This window comes from Papaver somniferum, chromosome 1 (genome assembly GCF_003573695.1).
Source record: "Papaver somniferum cultivar HN1 chromosome 1, ASM357369v1, whole genome shotgun sequence".
Classification (NCBI taxonomy): Eukaryota; Viridiplantae; Streptophyta; class Magnoliopsida; order Ranunculales; family Papaveraceae; genus Papaver; species Papaver somniferum.
Window position 1 is genome coordinate 218,107,355 of NC_039358.1, and position 13,180 is coordinate 218,120,534.

Consider the following 13,180-nt stretch of genomic DNA (forward strand, 5'->3'; position numbering starts at 1 on the left):
CGGGTATAAAGAGTAAGCCTTATCGAAGGGAAAATGGTAAGTCACTGAATCATGTTTTCTTTTTTGGTTGTGGCAACGAAGACTGAAAATGCAGGAGATGATACATGGGAAAGTTGTGTTTATTTTGCTTTTATCTTCTTGTTTTTGGTACTTAGATTTTTTGTGTATAACTGGATATGAACATGATAGTGTTGCTGTTAAATGTTTCTCAACACTGAATGAACAGAAAGGTTGTAAATTTATGAAATGCAATATGATGAAGTCAGTTTATTTATATTGTCCGATGATTGTGTGTCGATAATGTTGGAGATGCAGGTTGTAATCTAGAAACTAAAACTACAATGCAAAGAACTACAACATGTACAAGACTAAAATGTAATGAGAACAAATGCATACTGAAAACAATTCACTTTAGTGTTTCTTAATAATTTGCATGCATCTTTGAAATTACAACATGTTTGAAATTGCATCTTTGATTCTCTATCCAGTCTAATTCACTTGATGGAGAGGCATATATACACCTAGTCTTAACCTACAATCTGGCGAAGGGACAAATTACGAACATCTATATATGTTTGATCTTTATATCTTTATATCTTCAGTCAATACATGACTAACAAAAATTATCTTGTGTTGGTTGCGTCATATTCGACTTGCACATAATTGACACAAACCCTACTTACCATATACAACCCACACACCTAATTATACAATATGACAATGAATACAAATCACAAAGATTCCTGAGATGCTGATTCTCAAAACATAATACAAGCTTTATTCACCAATACTGACATCCCACAACCAAATACTATGTCTGAGTCTAAGATCATCTGTCAACTAACATATAAAACCACTTGGTGGAGGCATAAAGCATACAATTGAGATGTTCATAACACCAAAAGATTCTCAAAACAAGATACAATTCACAACAACATAAAAATAAACCTAAAATCTGAAACATAGAGATGTTCATACTTCATAATCACCATCAGAAATTGTACCATTCAAAATCAAGAGTGTGTATCCTCCAATTTGTAAAATCATTAAACCCCCAAATGAATGAATGGGAAGATGACCAAGATTTGCATTTCCAAATTATGAATCACTATCAATACTTCTATGATATATCGAGTAAACTAAAATCTAGGCTTGAATCGATGTTTCATAGAAGAATCGATTGATTCATTGTTATTGATGAAGTTTTCTGCAGCTGAATCTCCAAGAAACCCCTAAATGAATGAATGAAAAACACCTTGGATGAACATAACCCAGATTTGCTATTCCAAGATTATGAATCAGTGTCAATACTTCTATGAAAGATCGATTAGACTTAAATTTAGGGTTACATCGAAGTTTCATAGAAGAATTGATTGATTCAGTCATTGTTGTTGCTGAAGTTTTCTGCAGCTCAAATCAATGAAATTGGATGAATTGATAATGAGTTATGTCTCAGGCGCTGTTCCGTACATAGTGTTAGTAGATTTTTGTGGCTCATTTGAGTTGTTGGTCAGGGAACAGGGTATTGAGATATGACATGATGTCTGAGCCAACCATGTTGCAGTTCAAGATATGGGCCATATATACACAAGTGTGCTGATTTTATTTTGATTGACCTATTTTGTTTGACCTGATTTGTTTGACATTAGTTGATTAATTAGTTGTTGGTCAGGTCTTAGGGACCAAGGTATTGAGATATGACATGATGCCTGAGCCAAACTGTGCTACAGTTCAAGATATGTCCCATCCATACACAACTTCATTTAATATTTAGGAAGATAGTAATTGTATAAATTTAATACAAGTCCAGCTAATGTCAAAAACAGTAGTGTGGCACAGTGGTTCGCTTTAGTTTAAGTAAGTTTCAGGTCGGAGGTTTGAAACCCCCTGGACCTTTTTATTTTTCTTTAAAATTCAGGCATTATGTGGAACAGTGATGATTTTATTTTGCTTGACCTATTTTGTTTGACCTAATTTGTTTGACATTAGTTGATTAATTAGTTGTTAGTCATGACTCAGGGACCAGGGTATTAAGATATGGCATGATGCCTGAACAAAACCATGTTGCAGTTCAAGTGAAGATATGACCCATTTTTTAATTAAATAAAATTAAATAAATATACACAAGTGTGCTGATTTTATTTTGCTTGACTTGTCAGGTTTGACATAATTTGTTTGACATTTGTTGACCTATTATGTTTGACCGTTTTTTGTACACCAAACAAATTTCATGAGTGTTAAGCCATTTCAAGTGTGAACACTGCCATTATAGATGCAATATACCAGCGCCACATAATGCCTCTCAACAGGTGTTGGCTCTTCAGTATCTACCAAAAATCAAATATGATAATTAGTGCTTGGTTGAACTGTCTATCAACCCCTTAATGGAAGTTATTAGATATTGAGAATCGGAAGAGTCTACAATTAGGCTAATGGGGGTGTACCAAATTAGTGGGGGGGGCATACCAGCCCTAAAGCAAAACCAGTTTTCTCTTATATGATTTTGGAACCTACCCCCCACTAATTTGGTACACTCCCATTAGCAATGTTGGAATGCAGGAGTTAAGGAGGAGTTATGATGGGTTTAGGACTTGTTGCGCATGCCTTTGAATAGGCGTGAATAGCTAAGGGACGAGACGTTCCACCGAATGCCTTAAATGACTATTAATGGCATCTTCTCTACAAAAGGAAATAAAACAGAGAATTTCCAAAATATACAAAAATCATTCTAAAAGATCAGGCAAGGAAATTAAGAAAAATATAGATTAGAGATAATGGGTGATCAAGGAGGAACCAATGCTAATAGAGATAATCAGCTTTCTCCATCTTTTAACTTTTCCAAGAAAGTTTCCAAGACTCTGTGTACTAGAGAGTTGGAGAATTTGAGGGTTTTTCTGCAGCAATAGATTGACAAGAGAAATCTTCAGATTGAGTATGAAAGAGTTCGTCAGGAAATGCTCCACAATATGAACTATGGAATAGGAAGAGAATTGTAAGAGATGTGAGGAAATCTAGAGAAAGAGAGGAGAGAGATGAGGGGAGACGATTTGTTTGGAGAAAGACCCGCAGTGCAACCGAAAGTGATTCTGAAGAGAAAGAGAATGATTTTGAGAGAAGTGATGATCATGAGATAAATTATGAGACATAAGAACAAAGGAGGAAGAGAGAAAAGAAGTATGAGGATACATGGTATGAAAGATACTTAGCAGAAAAAGCAATCCCTCGGCTTTTTGCAAGAACCATGAATGAGAGACTGAATGTTGATTCTGATGGAGAAACAATTGATGGTCTTGATGAGAATGGTGAACCAGTTGATGTTGGAGATTTGGAGAAAGAGAATGAAGATGATGAAGGAAGTGAAGATGCAGGTCATGGAGGTTATGGAAGTGCAACTGAAATAGGCAGTCAATATAGCAATGCGTACATCGATGATGAGATGGGCATCGACGACGACGGTGATGATAGTGCAACTGAAAATTCATGCAGTCAGCATAGCAATGAGAACAATGGTGATGATTCTGAATAATCATCCATGGAACATCAACAAGATTTCGATGGGAAAACTTCGATTTTGTGAAATCGGACTAAGTGCTTCTTCGTGAAAATTCAAAGAAATATTGTAGGTGTTTGCTGATCATTTTGCTCATATTGCTGAAGCTGCTGACAGAATAGGTATTGGTTTTCTTGTAGTTATTTTGCTATCTCGGTTGTTTTTTTTTTTTTGAACAGATGGGCTTGTTTTGATACTGTTATGCAGATGGTAACTGCTAACAGTTTTAGTAGTATGTGTGTAAGGTTTTTGCAGGGGATTCGAACAGTCTAGTTTTTCCTGGTATGAATAGTTAATCTCTCAGATGTTTGAGGGAATTACAGACTAGGTTTTTGGGTCATGTTTTGATGTTGATCTTGTGAATGGTTTTGATTGTAATGGAACTACTTAGTAATTATGGGTCTGATCAGTAATAGTGATGGTGTTTGTAAATCTGGTTAATGAAATTGCAATTTCGGTTTCTTTTTGTGTTGATTTGAATTTTGTGGGTTACAATTGGTATGCTGGAGATGTCTTTGTGATTTCTAATGAAAGAAACAATGGTATGTTAAACTGTGGTATGTTGAAATGTATTATATGATCTATGAATTTACTAAAGCATTATCTGAATTCTATCAAGAACTAGAATCCTAGTACAAGGTAAGGGAACATATTACGAATCCTAATTCTCTCTGGTTTTCATCTAAAGTACATGTTAGAGCATTGCTCGGTCGAACTCGCATGCGTTGCTATCTCAAGCATGTTTGTCAATGTTAGTGATCAAAACTATAAGTCTTGATTTCTAGACTATATAGCTAAAGGTCTCGGACTAGGATAAAAAGTGTAACTGAGCTCAAGACTCCATGGAAATCATCATATAAGACGAAGGACTACTCAAGGAACTGGTGGATCTTCATCGACTAAAAGGTATGTGGAGACTTGAACTTATCTGTCACTCAAAAGTCTATCTACTCTATCTCATACTCTTGAAACAAAAGTCGTTTTCATATATAAACTTTCATTATACACATTTGATATTTCGAGCCGAGTGTAACTCGCCTATCCATTTCTCGAAATATGGGTTGGTAAGCTTTCACTTTTTCCAAATTCATCTTTACCTAGTGACGAATGTCATGTTATGTTTCAATCACTTTGGAAATTTCTCTGACGAAAAATGGTCTGTGAATAACGGCTATATAACGTCCTCTGAGAATGTTTCAATGATTGAAATGAGAGTTTAGATTACATAACAATTGGTAGGATATAAGCATTATTGTGGAAACACATGTATGTATAAGTCCTTATTCCTTGAACCAAAGTTTGCGAACTTTGTTGATCAAGATAAATAGAATGTGGCGCGAGCCAAGTCCGCCAACTGGCGGAAGTTCTCGACCCGAGAATTTCTGCTGGAGTTTGTGAACTCCTTCCGTGAGATTAAGTCCACAAACCCAGTCCGCGAACTTGAGCAGGTTATATCTAAAATCGGTTGTTCTTGAACTCATGTTTATATAAACTAAGGAATGCTTTTGCAAACCGTGGCTATAAAGTTCATGAACCGATTCGAGTTAATCAAACCGTTTTTGCTTCGATTGTGTCTTGTGAAGTTACATAAGATCTAAGCAATTGAAAAACTCTCTAACTAGTTCATTTGAGTCATTTGAACTAGTTATGGTGAAGAAGAATATGGTGGATATGAAAGTGATCATACGGTAACCATTTGGTTAACTATTGTTGAACCAACAAATGTTAATGTTTGGGAACGGTTACCTAAACCCAAAATTGTACATTTCGTTTGTGTGTAACAAGCTAAGTTTTCGATCCAACGGTTGAGAAATATTAGCTTGAATCTAATCAGGTTTTCATCTAACGGTGAATATTGAACGCTTTGTTACCAAGCTAAGATTGATTGCAAACCCTAATTTGAAAGACTATATAAAGGAGAACTCTAGCAACTGGGAAACCTAATCCCCACACCTTACGTGCGATACTAGTTGCATATCTAGAGTCGATTCTCCTTTAACCTTTGGTTTCTTCTACTAAAACCAGGTTAACGACTTAAAGACTTCATTGGGATTGTGAAGCCAGACCGATACTACTGTTCTTGTAGTTGTGTGATCTGATCTTGCATCTTCTATCGTTACGAGTACAATTGTAATAATTGGCTCGAGATTTATATCTCCGATAGGCAAGATAGAAAAGTAATCACAAATACTTCGTCTCATCGTTTGTGATTCCACAATACCTTTTTTCGTTGCGTCGATTAGGATTATTGTGAGGTGATTGATAATACTAGGTTGTTCTTCGATAATATAAGTCTAGTTTATCAATTGGTTCCTGTTCACCTTGATTTATCAAAAGACGGAACAAAACTCGTTGGTATATTCGTGGGAGACGGATTTATCTATTACCGTAGACTTTTCTGTGTGATACAGATTTGTTTATTAAAGTCTTCGACTTTGGGTCATAGCAACTCTTAGTTGTGGGTGAGATCAGCTAAGGGAATCAAGTACGTAGCATCCTGCTGGGATCAGAGACGTAGGAGCATAACTGTACCTTAGATCAGTGTGAGATTGATTGGGGTTCAACTACAGTCCAGACCAAAGTTAATTTGGAGTAGGCTAGTGTCTGTAGAGGCTTAATACAGTGTGTGTTCAATCTGGACTAGGTCCCGGGGTTTTTCTGCATTTGCGGTTTCCTCGTTAACAAAATTATGGTGTCTGTGTTATTTCTTTTCCGCATTATAATTTGTTATATAATTGAAATTTCACAGGTTGTGCGTTGTTCAATCAATTAGAATATCCGACCTTTTGGTTGTTGATTTAAATTGATTGACACTTGGATATTGGTCTTTGGTACCATCCAAGTTATCTCTCTAGTATTTGATAAAGACTCGCAGATTTCTATTTGCTTGAGTATATATCAAATTGAGAGATTGAGATATAAACTCTTTGATATACTTTTTATCTAGATTGAGTCTGACTATCTAGTTGATTCTCTCAAAAGTATATTGGAGTTTGTCCATACAGATTGCTAAGCGAAATATTGGGTGTGGTTGTTGTACCCCCAGTTTTTCAGTACAGAAACTGCTTCTCAAAACATATACAATCTTGATTCACTAATGGTAACAATATCTTACACCCAAAGGTCCCAAACACTATAGCTGAGTCTAAGTTTATCAACAAAAGGTATAACAAGTTGTAGATCATCTGTTAACTTGACTCAAGATTGAGTCATGTGAAACCTACATGATTCCACTGACCCACAAAACTACTTGGTACTGGTGGAGGCATATACACATCTAATTCTAATCTACAATGTATTCTCACCACTGATCCAAGAAACTACTTTGGCAATGAATTCATAAAGAACTAGAATCTGACTAGGCAAAGGGAACAAATTATGAACAATAGCTTATCTTTGGTTTTCATCTAAATTGTTGAAACTGGTTGGGATTCTCATTAGAGCTACTGCTTCAATACACAATTGATTGATTCACCCATTTACAAACAAATGGAGATATCCTATAAAAAAATTGTGACATCCTACAAACAAGTAAAATACTATGTCTGACTCAGTCTAATTATCAACTAAACCTACAAAGTACACTGCAATATTTTTAAAACATAATAAAATGTACTGCAACATCCACAATTGCATATACCAATATTCTTAATCACTCGACAAACACAAAAACCATAAACCTAAAATCTACAATCATATATAAATCTAAAAGATATAGATGTTCATAAACACCATCAGAAATTGCATCATTCAAATTCAAAACCAATAGTTTCTAACCTCCAATTTGTAAAATTATTTTCAGAAAAAACGAATAAATGAAATACATTAGATGATGATAACCCAGATTTGCATTTCCAAGATTGTGAATCAGTGTCAAAACTTCTATGAGAGATCGATGCAACTTAAATTTAGGTTTACATCGATGATTCACAGAAAAATTGACTGATTCGTGTTGTTAATGAAGTTCTTTTCAGCTGCATCTCGATGTTTCTGAAGCTCAAATCGATGGAGTAAAATGGACAGAGAGGAAAAGGGAAATGTGTGGAGAAATGTCTCAGGATCTCAGTTGTCCTCGACATATTTATTCTCTTTTAATTTTCGCACAATTAAAAAAAAAAAACGAAAAACTAATTTCATTGATTTTAGTTTTGTTTTCTGATTTTCGGTAATTAAAATGAAGAGTTATAATGGGAAAAAAAATTTGGATAAAAAAGCCAGAATCGTTGGGAGGCTGGGTAGCCCTTGAGTGTGAGATGAAATTGGGAGCTGATAGTAGTAATAGAGGCGCTAATAGTAGTAATAGAGGATAACAATGTAACTTAGCAGTTTAAGTTGAGGATAGGAAGGTAATTACCCACAACCCTCCCGAAACTCTGTAACAAATATCAATTATTGCAACGATTATCCGACGTTACCAACGTCGATACAACATTACTTAATAAAAATCCGTTACAAAATCGGGCATTACAAATTCCCTGATTTCGTATAGTGCACTAGGCTAGCAATTAAATGTTTATAAGAATATAAAGATAAGTCCTTTTGATAAATATACTCCGACAATATCACCTACTTATATATTTCTAAAGCATTGAGCAACTATTATATATGTGTGCATAAACAAAAATGTCGTTTGATTTGAATCTTTGCTTAGTGTTAGACTTTCTAATTCGAAAAGTAACATGTTTGGACAGCCTTTGATTTGAACCTTTGCATAATGTTTAGCCTATTTATTAGCTCATCAGAAGTAGATTTTCGATTTTTAGAAATCGAAAAGTCAGAAGTCAGTTTGGCTGTCAAATTTCAAAACGACTTTTAAAAGTCAAAAATTAAAACGACTTCTAGGAGAATTAACTAAAAATGTAAAAGATATGGTCAAATTAATTTTTGTGCGGAAGCAAGCTGCATCTAAAACTGAGCTATTCTGGAAACTTAAGGAAAAAAGTTCTCAAGATGTTTCAAGCGTTCTTGTTGATCTTTAAGAAGTTGTTGTTGATCCTGAAATAGAGGATTTTGGCCCTAAACAACTCTATGTGTGATCTCGAGTTCAGCCTGTTGTACTTAGTTAACAAACGTTGACCCTCAAGCTCTATTTGCTGACTCTGGTTCAATGCTCTCTGACTCTTAAGTTCAGCCATCTGGCTCAAGGTCAGTGCAAGCAGGCTCTCGAGTTCAACCTTTTGGCTAAGGGTTAATGCACGTTGGCTGTCAAGCTCAACCTTCTGACTTGCCCACAATGCACGCTCACTTTCAAGCTATGTTTCTAGAGTTCGAAAGTACACTTCCATAAATCCACTTATAAGCACATAGTGCTGGGACACAGAGTCGAACTCGTGACCTGCTTGCTTGAAACATGGACAGCTATGATCTTCATCTCACTCTTGAAGAAGAGGTAGATAGTACATTTTGATAGAAGACGAAGGAGAAGGAGAAGAAAACGAAGGATGAATTTGGGGCATAAGAAAATGTTGCTGCGGCATTCAAGAACAAGACTACTTTCCAGTTATTATTATGGTACTTCAGCAGGTGGTTATGGTAATAGGATATCTCATCTTGAGCAAATTGTGAGGGATGAGTGTAAGTCAGGAAGGATTCAGAAGCTTGAGGATGGATTGAGATACTTTGATCAGTTGATTTTGGAGAGACCATTACCATCTAATGTTACGTTTTGTCATGTATTGGGTTCATTATCGAAGATTAGATGTTACACAGATGTCATTTTGTTGTATGAGAAGATGAATTTGGTTGGCGTAAAACCTGATTTGTATACGTTTAACATTTTGATTAATTGTTGCTGTCAATTAGGCCAAGTGAATCAAGGGTTTTGTTTGCTTGGAGAGATATTAAAGAGAGGTTATCATCCTACTGTTATCACTTTTAACACACTGATCAAAGGGTTGTGTATCAAGGATGAAATTGAACAAGCCTTTCAACTGTTCGCTAAAATGACTCACACAGGTATTCAACCTACTGCCATTACGTGTAATACTCTTATACATGGGCTTTGTAGAATTGGTAAAGTGGGTCTTGCTCTTCAGCTAAAAAACAACATGGTGAAATGGAACTGCATCCCAACTGTTGTTTCTTATTTGGTCATCATAGATGCTCTTTGAAATGGAGGTTTAGTTGATCAAGCTGTGGTTCTCTTCTCCGAAATGCTTAGAGATTCAAATGTTGTACCCAATGTAGTCGTTTACAGTTCTTTGATCAATGGACTTTGCAATTCAGGCCGGTTGAATGAAGCAAAAAGAGTCTTTGACGAGATGGTTAGTAGAGGAATCTCTGCCGATGTAACTACATATAGTTGTATGATTGATGGTCTTTGCCGACATGGTCAATGGAAAGAAGCAAGAAGATATTTTGATGAAATGATGGATCGAGGGGTTTCGCCCGATACAGTAACCTTCAATATATTAATAGATGCACATTGTAAAGATGGGATGACGGAAGATGCTTGGAGGTTATTTAAGCTGATGGGCAAGTTAAACATAAAAGCTGACCAGATTACTTATAGCTCAATGATCGACGGTCTATGTTTGACAGGTCGGCTGAAAGATGCGGTAAATCTGTTTGACTCCATGGAGGATAGGGGCCTTCACCCGAATGTTGTCAGTTGCAATATATTAATTGATGGGTATTGCAAGTATCGTAAGTTGGATGAAGCAATGCAGTTATTCAAGAAAATGAAACGAAACGGATTGAAACCCACAACAGTTACTTACAGTATATTATTAGCAGGACTATACCGAGATGGAAGAATGAAGACTGCAAAGAGTTTGTTTAATGAGATGCAAACTTTCGGTGTATCTCCAAATATTGTTACATACGGTACAATGTTGGACGGGTACTGCAAGAATGGATACATTGAGAGAGCAATAGAACTATTTGAATCCATGGAGGATACTGGTATCTTAGCTAATGTTCATATGTACAATATTCTTATTCATGGTTTGTTCAAGGCTGGCAAGTTAGAAGATGCAAGTAAAATGTTTATTGAGATTCCGAAAAAGGGATTAGTGCCTGATGTAGTAACATATACCATAATGATTAATGGCCTCTTTCATAGCAAATTGCTACTTGAGGCTAACAAATTAATCATCGAAATGGAAGATAAGGGTTTTTTACAAGATGCTAGAGCATTTGATACCATTATCAAGGGTTTTCTTATAGAAAAGGAAACTGGCAAGGCATTGGAATTTTTCCACAAGATGAGTGAAAGAAAATTTGCACCAAGTGATTCTGTTAGCTGTTTGTTAGTGAACGCTCTCTCTGCAGATGAGTTAAAAAATCTCTAGTATTGTAATTGCTTAGGTAACAGCGAAAATCTGAATCTCTATCAAGTTCAACATATTTAGATGACTCTGTCTATATCACTTCTGACTTGTTTTTCCATTTGACTTGTTTTTCCAAATATATAGGTAGATTATCCATCACAAATAACTCAATTACTAATGGGCATAAGTCACATGCCTTTACATGTATTACATACTTTTGCTATTGCTAATACATTCATCAAATGATAAGCCAAATTTGGTTTAGACTTTACATGATCCACTTTTACATCACCAGTTGTAAGAAATTCTTTAACTATATTCTGCTTTCGACGAATCTGTTGGCTCTAACCATTATAACTATGAACTCTTGCAATACCCACGGTACTATCACAATGGATCAAAATGACTGGTACCGTTCTATCCCATATAGGGACTAGAGTTTAAACCGTGCCATAATGGCACAGTTGTTATATAAATCTCTGGATAATTATCTTAGATCGAGAATATAAAATGAATTTTCAGTCAAATCTTCCTAAACTTTGGAGCGAAGCCTGAAAAATAGGGTACTCTTACGCCTGGACCAATAGTGCTTAACTGAACCAACTCTAAGTCATTTATGTTATGTCGAAAATATAACTTAAGTCACCTATGTACTTCCATATTTGGCCACAAAAAATTAACACCATATAGCTGAAAGGAACTAATTATAATATTTGGCGTTGAAATTCACCATTAGGCCCCTAACGACTTGATATTTAAATAAAATGTTGTAATTAGAACGTCTAAACATGGTTCCATGAGATAGTCAATTGAAACAGAAATTCCAATGTAAGTGAATGGAATTCAAAATTTTAACATTTTATCATTATGCAACGATGGAGTCTAAAATTCTATATTACAAAAAAGTTCATAGATAAAATATCGTGATTAATTAATAATTGATTAGTATCAGATTCATATTACAAGCATATGCGATTCAAAAGTCTAAAATCTAATACAATAAACAAAGGTTATGGATCAACAACTGATCAATAATGCGGGACCCCAACCCAAGTAACATATCTTTGCCACAAATTGTTTAATGTATATAATTGCTCATGTGGGAAGAATATTGGTTTTGGAAAATGAAATTCAAAATTATATGATAAAAAAGATGGAAAGTTTTACGTGGAAGTAACTTCCTTACTCTGTCTATAGGTATTCACATTGCACTTAAATATTTGTGATGCTACCACTGAATATAAAAATAATGGACAACATAGCCCCTTCATCCTAATACTTTGTAAAGTAAAAAATTAAGAAAGAAACTCAAAATATTATACAATAAATTGACATTAAATCAAAACATCAGTACCTGCATATATTGTGACCCTTTTAGTTACGTTGTTACTTAATTACCTAATCAACGTTGTGCTCCTAATTCTTATCTCTCATAAAAAAAATTCCTCTATTCCTAAAGTCGATTCGTAAACTGACCTACACGTTTTGCATATCAATATTGATGCTCTCATCCAGGTGCACAAAATATATGACATTACTGATTATGAAGTCATTCAATAACATTAAATGTTATTTAGAGGAGAGAAGTTTCCCCTTGTTTTCTTTACTTACTCATGGTTCTCATATTAGAGTCATGCCCTTCTTTAAACCCGTCTCTCCAACAAACAATATGATCATAAAAATATAATAAGAGTGCAAAATCATTAAGGTTATCTACTTCGATTTAATGTAAGAGAAATATATGTGTGTTGCGTTTCTTACTAATCACACAGAAACCTCAAGTGACTGAAATATATGTCTGAAAGGACAGTGTTGGATGCGTACTAAATATCAAGAAAACTTTTCACGGCATTGATGATAATTAGTTATGTCATAAACCATATTTTTTCTTTACTTTTCATTCTTGGTTTTTGTGTTTTCCCAAAGCCATTTCAAAATGTTAGCAAGGGTTATGCGACGCATATTAATTTCCTAAATAAAAGGTAACAATAACGTTAAGTTATTAAGAAGACAGGAGAAAATTGTTACCATTAAAAGCCATACTAAATCTATCCGAGTCTTCTCAATCCTCTTGTAGAACCAATAAAATTGCTACAATCGGAAGAGTTGATTTATATGCCCTCTTACAAACAATGTTGGAGTACTTACTACTGAAAAATAGTACACAAATATGCAAATAGAGGATTCAATATCAAAAACAAAAAAGTGAAGTGCTTAAAACGCTCAAGCAAGCAAATTGAAAAGTGAAAAAGACCGCACTGAAGTTTATATGCAATTCTACTTTCTTTTCATCAAAGTAATAAGACCAACTACAAAACATGCAACACAGTGGAACCCTGGCCTACTTTAATTTTATGTC

At 34.9% G+C, this 13,180-nt stretch overlaps 1 pseudogene; it reads left to right on the forward strand.

The window, feature by feature from the left end:
• The first annotated feature begins 8,973 nt into the window (after positions 1-8,973).
• On the forward strand, positions 8,974-10,881 carry LOC113316124 (annotated as a pseudogene).
• The last annotated feature ends 2,299 nt before the right edge of the window (positions 10,882-13,180 follow it).